At 45.1% G+C, this 9,539-nt stretch overlaps 1 non-coding gene across 1 annotated transcript; it reads left to right on the top strand.

Annotated features, from left to right (window-relative positions):
* The first annotated feature begins 9,087 nt into the window (after positions 1-9,087).
* TRNAS-GGA (transfer RNA serine (anticodon GGA)) lies at positions 9,088-9,163 on the top strand. The gene has a single exon. It is a non-coding gene; the product is annotated as a tRNA-Ser (tRNA).
* The last annotated feature ends 376 nt before the right edge of the window (positions 9,164-9,539 follow it).

The raw sequence follows: 9,539 nt of genomic DNA, 5'->3' as shown, positions 1-9,539 counted from the left end.
GATGTAATAGCATATGTGAAAGAGTTCTTGTGCAGGAGAGCTGCAATACCCTGTATCAGCTACAAAGCCTTTACCCTTTATTCCCACAGGACTAAGGGAGGCCACATACGCTCCAGTCTTAAAAGAAAAGAAAAATCATCATAAGTTTTTTTTTTTCACTCTTACAGCCTAACACTGGCCACCTAAAAAAAATTAAACTTTATCCCCAGTCAGGGCACACAGGAGAAGGGACCATCTGCTTCTCCACTCTTCCCACTTCTGTCTGTCTGTCTCTCTCTCTTCTCCTCCCACAGCCATGGCTTGATTGATTTGAGCACAGTGGCCCCAGGCTCTGAGGAAGGCTCCATGGAGCCTCTGCCTCAGGCACTAAAAATACTTGGTTGTGAGCATGATCTCAGATGAGCAGAGCATTGACCCCAGATGGGGGTTGCTGGGTGGATCCCCATCAGGATGCATGTGGGAGTCTGTCTCTCTATCTCCCCTCTATTTACTTAAATTAAAAATAATTAAACTCTAAATGTGAATTTATGTTGTGGGTTAAGAATGTCCCAATGACATGGAAATATGGCTCAAATCATTATAGTTAACCTGCAGGGAGCACTACTTGACTCATGACAGTAAGGTCACCAACGGTTGGGAAGGCAAGTCCCAGAAGTGGCACTCTGAGAAAAATGAAACTCAGAGAGGCTAGGCAAGTGGGCCCAGGTAACACAGGTAAGAAGCTGTGGAGTCAGGATTTTAAACTAGGACTGAGTGAAGGCAGAGTCTGAAGGCTTACCTAGTAAGCTACAATATTTGCCCACTGGGTAAAGATCAATCTACCCTCACAGCTTTTGGTTTTTACAAGAAAAAACTTAAAGATGTTCTGAACAAATTTGGGACAGAACAATGGACTACTACATCCCAAGGTATATTTGGAATGTACGTAGCAAGCAACTTGGCCAATCCAAGGCTGCTGTTTCCTAAAATGTGCACCTGCCTACCTGGGCTGATGATATTCCACTGAGGACTCCTCAGTTTTGAATCACATAGACCCAGCACCGGTGCACCTGCTCTGTAAGCATAATGGCCAACATCTGGAGCCAGATTAGATAAATTAGCCTCTAATCCAGATGTTTTGGTGTTCATTAATGTGACAACGTCTTATTAAGAATGTGTTATGTTCAGAGCATTGCGTGAGTTTGTTATCACGTAGGGGACTAATTCTTTTTATCTTCCAGATATGTTATATAATAAAAGTGGTAAAATGAACTGAATCCTCATGGAAAAGAAATGAGTGGGGGAAAAATGACAGGGATTATAAAACAAATGTCTCCGATTAATTTGCATTGAGTTAGCAGGATTTATTACTAATAATACCATAATGAGGATCATTGAGAACTAATGGCATGTCAAGGGATATAATGAATGCTTTATATACACAGCAGGTCCTCAAAAAATGTTGTTTCAATCAATGTCATTTCATTATAACATTGATGAGATGCTGTAGAAACTTAACTTTTGTTTATATCAATTAGCCGATGGTAAAATTTGTTTCATTATAGATCAATAAGCTTAAAGTCGCAGAACGTATGAATGAAGTTGAATAAGGACTTATTGTATTATGGTTACATTTAATCTCTGAACCAGTTCCCATTTGAGACACAAGAATTCAGGGATTGGAAGAGGTTGATTACCAAGGAAGTGGTGAAGTTGGTTTCAAACCTGTGACCATGTGACATCAGAGCCTTAGCTCAACTATCACATTAGTCACTTTTCTATGTCCTTGCTACTCAGAGCGTGGTGCATGGACCAACAGCATCTGCTTTCTGGCAGCTTGTTAGATATGCAGGATGTCAGCCTCCCTCCCCAGATACTGCACACAAAGCTATACTTCACCTGGACCCTCATGTGAGAGTGTGCTAGCTGTTCTAGGTGTAGTTCACAGACAGCTTGCCTCATATCACCCAAGGGTTCATGCAAAAAGGTACTTAACCTGAACTCCATTCCAGGTTTGCTGAATAAGGTTCTCCAGGGGTAGGACCCAGGAAATTATATTTTAACCAGTTCTGCAGATTACCCTGATGGCACAATAACATCTAAAAACCAGCGTTTGGTGACATTTCTTCCTTTTAAGATATAGATGTGGGATTCTGTGCTTTCTTTTGAAAGGTGTGTCCAAAAATGGAAGGACTACTGCAAAAAAAGGAACTGGGTCTATCTGAGGTATCCAAGAAGATGGTCGCTTGTTTCTGATTGGAATCCTGGGCAAGCTTTCAACCTTCCTGTCAGAGCCAATGCATCCATTCCGTCCAGTTCACAGATTATGCTGAGCCCCTGAACTCAGCATCAGAAGCAGAGGAACAAAGGGCTGGGCTCTGAACCAGGAGGCTGATAAGCAAGACATGAGTAAACATGGCCCAAGGCACAGGATCTTGGTAACACAAGAGAAGCACACACTATCTGGGTCAGCTCTTCCAAAATGGAAATCCCAATGCTCTTCCTCAGCCACCTGGCCACATCAGGCACCAGAACCACCATCCTGACCAGGGCAGCAGACTGCTTGTGGCCTGAGCTCCTCCTCTGGGTGCACCCTGGGGTCAGCCTGGCAGACAGAAACCTCTTGGCCTCCATGAGCCCCAGGCATGTATTTGTACACCAACCATGTTGGCCTCAAATATTCACCTGGGTTTTGGCTTTGCTTTTCCAGTTCAGACATCAAATAATCTACTAAGATTAAAGCTTTTTGCTTGGCCAGGACACAATCCCTTGCTGATGTCCAGCAATCTCCGTGTCAGCTCCCTGAAATGGGCTAGCACGTGGATTTTGAGCACTCACTCGTTCACTTCACAAACACGTGCCCAGGATAGAGATACCATAGAGACACAAGATCGATTCTGTGTTCTACGCCTAGAAATCTTACTTAGTGGCTAGCAGAGAGGGAAGTTAGTCATTAATTAATTACAAACAGAGCCCAATGTAATGAAGGGGTGGATCGGAGTCCCGAGAAAGTGAATAATAGGAGAACCAAGTTCAGTCAGGAGCATACAAAAGGCTTTCCTGAAAAAGCAACATTCCAGGAGAGACCTGAACATCCACTGTGTCGGGGCTTGATTCCCTGCACCCCTGCCATCTGCTGCCGGTCAAAAAGACTCGCACCTGGACATCCACTGCTCAGCAGTGCTAACGACTACTTGATATGCACTGAACATCTACCACTGTGAACAAATGAGGCTTTGTGCTGTGTTATGGACTAAATGTTTGCATCACCCACAAAACTATATGTTGAAGCCCTAGTCCTTCCTGCATTTGGAGATGGGGCTGCTAAGGAAAATACATAGGTTAAGTGAAGTCATAGTCAATGATTCTATCTGATTAGTGTCCTTGTGAGAAAACCTGAGACCTGAGAGGCCTCTCTCTCTCTTTCTCTCTCTCTGCCCCCTCCCTCTCACTCTCCCTCCCTTTTTCCTTCTTCTCTTCCTCTCCCACACTCTTTTCCTCCTTCTCCCACACTCTTTTCCTCTCTATCCCTTCCTCTCTCTCCCTTTCTCTCGGCTAGGTGCAGACACAGTGAGAAAGAAACTATCTGCGAGCCAGGAGGAGGGTCCTCACCAGAAACCAAATCCTGTTGATTTGGGGTAGGGCTGGATTATTTGAGAAAATACAACAATAATCAAGCCCCCCCCCCAAAAAAAATACTACCAAACTATATATATACAAAAAACACAAACCGGCTTTCTGAGGCCAAGTAATGGAATGTCACAGGTAACCTGAATGCTCCCTGGTACCGTGAAATTCAGTTTTCAAATCTGAAACCACCAAGGTTAAAAAATACGCTTCTGACTGCCAGAAATAAAACTGATCTTGCGTTATGGGACTCCTTACTTTTGGCTCTGTGCTTTCTTTGTAGATATTGCAAACCCAGTTTTAGTCCCTTGTTTTCAGCACAAGGATGGTGAATGTGGCTCTGTGACTCATCTTACATAGGTGTTTCAGAAGATGGCATTCTTATCTGTTTTATACCTATCCCTGTGGGGTTTTTTTCTGCACATCTAATAATAATTCCCCTTTTCTGAAAATCCTTTAATGACCTTCCATTTCCTACTTTAAAAATACCCACTTCTTGGCCCGTGTGGAAGCCATTGGTTGCAAGCAACTGGATCTATTACATATCAGTTGCACTCATTATTGCTGTGGGCATCATAAATGTCTCTGACATGGTGGGGGGCAGGGAGAAACTTCCCCTGGTAAGAACCAGTGCTCTAAGTATAACCTCAGTTCTAGATGCCTTTTCCTCCATCCTCTCTGCCTTTCTTCCTCTGGCAATCTCCTACTCATCACTCCTGGTTGGCTGAGACATTGCCTCCTCCTGAGAGTCCTCCCTGGCCTCCCAGAACTGGTGAGGGGCCCTTCTCTGGCTCTCTTCAAGCCCCGTACTCACCTGGATTATGGACCTGCCATACTTTATGACTATCTTTCGATAATGTCTACTCCTCCTAGACTGAGTCCCTTGTAGGCAGGGCCCACCTATTGCTCATGCTCTACACCTGTGCTTGGCAGGGTGCAATACAACAATAACCACAGAGAACTCTTTGGGAACAAAGAAAGTGGACAGGTAATATTAGTATGGCTGTGCTCTGGAAGAAACTGAGGTCAAGGCTGTTAACTGACTTCCTTCATCCAAGGTCATAGAGCTGGTTAAACAGTTCACTGCTTTTACAGTGATACCTTTGTTTTCGTCGATAATCCATCTGAAAACAATTGGTGAAATCCAAAACTGACAAAAACCAAGGCAATTATTTCTATATGAATTGATGTAAATCCAATTAATTCATTCTAGACACTCCAAAATACATACCAAAAACACTTTTTATAGAGAATAAATGTAATGTTTAATACTAAAAACAATAATAAATTAATATAAAAGATTAATGTTAAGAATAAATGGACATTTAACATGGCATTTACCTTTCTGAAGACTCTTCTTGGCATATGGAAGACAGCGAGGAGGGGAGAGAGAGGTGCAGATATTAATGTTTGGAGGAGGAATCCCACTCCCTAGGGACCTTAAGCATCAAGGCACTATGTAGGGTCACTTCCCTTCTTGGTCTTTTGGCACTAGGGCCAACTTCAGAGTCAGTGGACCCATGTCGTACAAGAAAGCTGTCCAAAGAGGTCTGTTTCTGCCTCCTGTTTAAGATTTGCCTAAAATGGCGCAAGACATTACTGTATCATTAAACAAGTTGCAGACACAGTCTGCAGCAGCTTAGCCTGGGTTATTTTTCTCCACAAACCCCTGTACCTTACTCCACATGGAGAAGATGTCCTTAATCTCTGAAGAAGGCACATTCTCCCATCTCTTCCTCCTCATCTGAAGCAGCTTCTTCATCTGCCGTCTGCTGAGCTTCTAGGTGAAGGTCTTGCAGCTCTTCAGTGGTGAGTTCTTCACTGTGGTCATCCACCAACTCTTCACATCCTCACCACTCACCTCCAGACCCATGGACTTCCTCAGATCAACAGTTGACTGCACCACATGTGTAGGGTCATCAGGGAAGGCTCAAACCCTTCAAAATCTCTCTCATGCACACATCCTGGCCATAATTTCTTCTAGGCAGAGTTCACTGTCCTTGATATCACTCCCTGCCAAGCCTTATCTTTGAGGCTAATGCAGTTGAGAATGTTGAAATGTTTTTTCCAGAACTCTCTTAAGGACAATTCTGTATCTGATGTCACCTCAAAACACCTTTGAAACATTGCTTTTGTGTAGTTTCTTGAAATTTGAAATGACATTCTGGTCCATGAGCTGGATGAGTGGTGTGGTATTAGGGGGCAAGAACTTCGCTGTGATAAAACTGAACGCCTCCAACAATGTATCTTCCAAAGCTGGAGGATGTGCAGGAACATTGTCCATTACCAGGAGGCACTTAAGGGGCAACTGATTATCCTGGAAGTACTTTTTCACACTCGGGCCAAACACTTCATTCATCCACTCAATGAAAATTGGCCTCGTGACCCACGCTTTCTTGTTTGCCCTCCACATCACACACAATTTACTTTTAATCACATTGTTTCTGCTAAACACTCTAGGAGTTTCTGAATGGTACACCAGTAAGGGCTTCACTTGACAAACACTAGCATTACCACACAACAAAAGAGTTAGCCTGTCTTTCATAGGCTTATGTCCTGGCAGTGCCTTTTCCTCCTGTGTAACGAACGTCCTCTTTGGCATTTTCTTCCAAAAAAGGCCAGTTTCATCACAGTTTAAGACTTGTTAGGGGATGAATCCTGCAGCCTCTATGTAATCTTTAAATTTGGACACAAATTATTTTGGCCCCAGACTTGTCTGAACTCACACCTTTGCCGTGCCTAGTGACACTGTGTATGCCAGTGCACCTCTTGAATTTTTTGAACCAGCCTCTGCTGGCCTTAAAATCGCTAAGTACACTAGTACTTGTCCCAGGCATTTTCTTAATGAGATCGGCACACAACAGTCTGGCCTTTCAGATATGATGGCCTCCGAAACAGAATCGCCATCTAACTGTTTTTGATTGCTCCAAATTAATAATAACTGTTCAACATCTTCAATTGTTTGCAATCTCTTTCGTTAGCACACCCATGCCTTTCACTACATTAGCCTACATTGCTTCCTTTTTCGCCACAGTGGAACTTACCATGGATGGTGACTTCCCGTACATGTGGCTGATTTCAGCAATCTTGAAGCCACTCTCGTATTTTTCAATGATTTCCTTCTTCATCTCAATCGTGCTCCTGGCCTTCTTCAGAGGGCTGCTGGCTCTGGAAACTTCCTTTGCTCCCATGACGGAGCTAAAAGGAAAGGGTTAACTTAGTAGCAAGGGAAACACTTAACAGGGACAGTGACATTTGAGCACATGTCATTTTATCTCATGTGTGTTATGTACATTTTGAAACTGAAAAACGCAAAATAAACACATTACACCGAATATTGTATACGCAGTAATTACTTACATGAAATTGTAGTATTAGCACTTGCAATCAATAAAAAAGAGCACAAAAACACTGGAAAGCAATGAAGTTGTTTGGCTAGACATGCAGGGTGATGCTCACACAACAATAAGCAATGCCACATTGAGCAGGAGAACACGTGGGTTGCCCTTTGTTTTTACAAAATTAGCAGCGAGGTCACATAGGTACGCCGACGAAATCCGAGGCTACCAACAAAAACCGAGACAAAAATTTCACAGAAAAAAATCTACAAAAACTGAAACCGGCCCTGGCCGGTTGGCTCAGTGGTAGAGCATCGGCCTGGCGTGCAAGAGTCCTGGGTTCGATTCCCGGCCAAGGCACAAAGGAGAAGCTCCCATCTGCTTCTCCACCCCTCCCCCTCTCCTTCCTCTCTGTCTCTCTCTTCCCCTCCCGCAGCCCAGGCTCCATTGGAGCAAAGTTGGCCCAGGCACTGAGGATGGCTCGATGGCCTCTGCCTCAGGCACTAGAATGGCTCTGGTTGCGGCAGAGCGACACCCCAGATGGGCAGAGCATCGCCCCCTGGTGGGCGTGCCGGGTGGATCCCGGTCGGGCGCATGCGAGAGTCTGACTGCCTCCCCATTTCCAACTTCAGAAAAATACAAAAATTAAAAAAAAACCCTGAAACCGACAATAACCAAAGTCAATGAAAAGCAAAATATTACTGTACTTCCTAAATTTCTCCATTTCTACGGAATATCACCCAGGTCAGAGCCATCCTTTCTCACCTGGACTCCTGATAGTTCTGGTGGTACCCCCTCCAGACCCTACCATCTGTTCTTCATGTGCCAGTCTGGTGGTCTTTTAGAACCCAAACCTCCCAAAGCTTTAACCTGCCCACCTCTCCACCCCTCTCCACCTCTCTCACCACTCCCACCTCTCCTCTGATTTTCCTTCTGTTCTGCATGTGGGGCAATCCCTCCCACATCAGGACCTACCAGATACTTCTTCCTTTTAAAAAAAATTATTGATTGATTGTAGAGAGGGAGAGAAAGGGAGAGAGAAAGACAGACAAAAACCATCAGTCTGTTTCTGTCTGTGCCCTAACCAGATTGAAATGGCAACCTCTGTATATCAGGACAATGCTCTAACCAACCAAGATATCCGGCCAGGGCTACTTTTTCACTGTCTGGAATGTTCTCTTTTTTTCACCTAATAAGCTCTTCTATTCCTTATGCTCCCAGTTCTAAAGTCACTTTCCTTTCTTTTTCATCCTCGCCTTTCCACAGCATGCGCTAGATCAAGTCCCCCTCCTGTAAGCTGCCATGCCTCCATATATCTCCTTAATTGCACTTATAATTGGTGACATTGTGTTTAATGCCCATCTCTGCAACTCTACCTCTATATATAATCTCTACAACAATAGACACATGTGTACTTGGCTAACCATTGTTATACCATTATATTGCTCAGTGGCCTGGCACATAGTAGACACTTAATATGAGAAAAAGGAAGAAAAGAAGGGATGGAAGACGAAGTAGGAAGGGATGGAAGAGGAAGGAGAAAGGTAAGAAAGAAGGTAGAGAAACGGGAATGAAGAAGGAGAGAGAGGAGCATGCAAAGCCATGATTAGTTGACAATGTTATTTAGTTGACAATACTAAATAAACAGAAGAATCACTGATAGCTTATATTATGTGGCATTCTTAAAGAAAACCCCCCTTTTCCCTCCCCTTTGACAAGAATGCTCAGCACTGCTTCCCATACTAAGCCACCCACATCATATAAGCAATTGTTGTTTGGAACCTGCTACACACACACAAGGTCAGAAATCAATAGTGTGTGACTTTTAAAGGAAGTGACATTTTTGCAGGCTACACTGGTGGCATATGGACTGCATGGCACTTCTTGGGGAGCACGTACACCCCTAAAGATACATTTCCAGTTTTCTCTCACGATACCTGCCTGTACCTAGGCTGTGGTTGGACCTTCCCTACTGGGAACCTGAGGTCAGGCCTCCTTCCTCCTGCAGACAGAGGGAGCCTCTGACTTGGCCCTCTGATGATGGCACAGACCTTGGCTGGCTCACAGTGGCCAGATAGAGGGTGGGGGCAGTGGGAACAGGGAACCTGTAATCATATCCAGCCAAAGACAAAAGCTAATGGAGGCCCTGGCCGGTTGGCTCAGCGGTAGAGCGTCGGCCTGGAGTGCCGGGGACCCGGGTTCGATTCCCGGCCAGGGCACATAGGAGAAGCGCCCATTTGCTTCTCCACCCCGCCCCTCCTTCCTCCCTGTCTCTCTCTTCCCCTCCTGCAGCCAAGGCTCCATTGGAGCAAAGATGGCCCGGGCGCTGGGGATGGCTCCTTGGCCTCTGCCCCAGGCGCTAGAGTGGCTCTGGTCACGGCAGAGCGACCCCCCGGAGGGGCAGAGCATCGTCCCCTGGTGGGCAGAGCGTCGCCCCTGGTGGGCGTGCCAGGTGGATCCTGGTCGGGCGCATGTGGGAGTCTGTCTGACTGTCTTTCCCCGTTTCCAGCTTCAGGGAAAAAAAAAGCTAATGGAGAAGAGCAAAGGCAGTGTGTTGGGGGGAGGGTATCACCTCTCTCCCTTTCCTTTATGCTT

Source organism: Saccopteryx bilineata, chromosome 10 (genome assembly GCF_036850765.1).
Source record: "Saccopteryx bilineata isolate mSacBil1 chromosome 10, mSacBil1_pri_phased_curated, whole genome shotgun sequence".
In the NCBI taxonomy this organism is placed as follows: Eukaryota; Metazoa; Chordata; class Mammalia; order Chiroptera; family Emballonuridae; genus Saccopteryx; species Saccopteryx bilineata.
The sequence above is the reverse complement of the archived record's forward strand: the minus strand, read 5'-3'. Positions and strand labels throughout refer to the sequence as shown.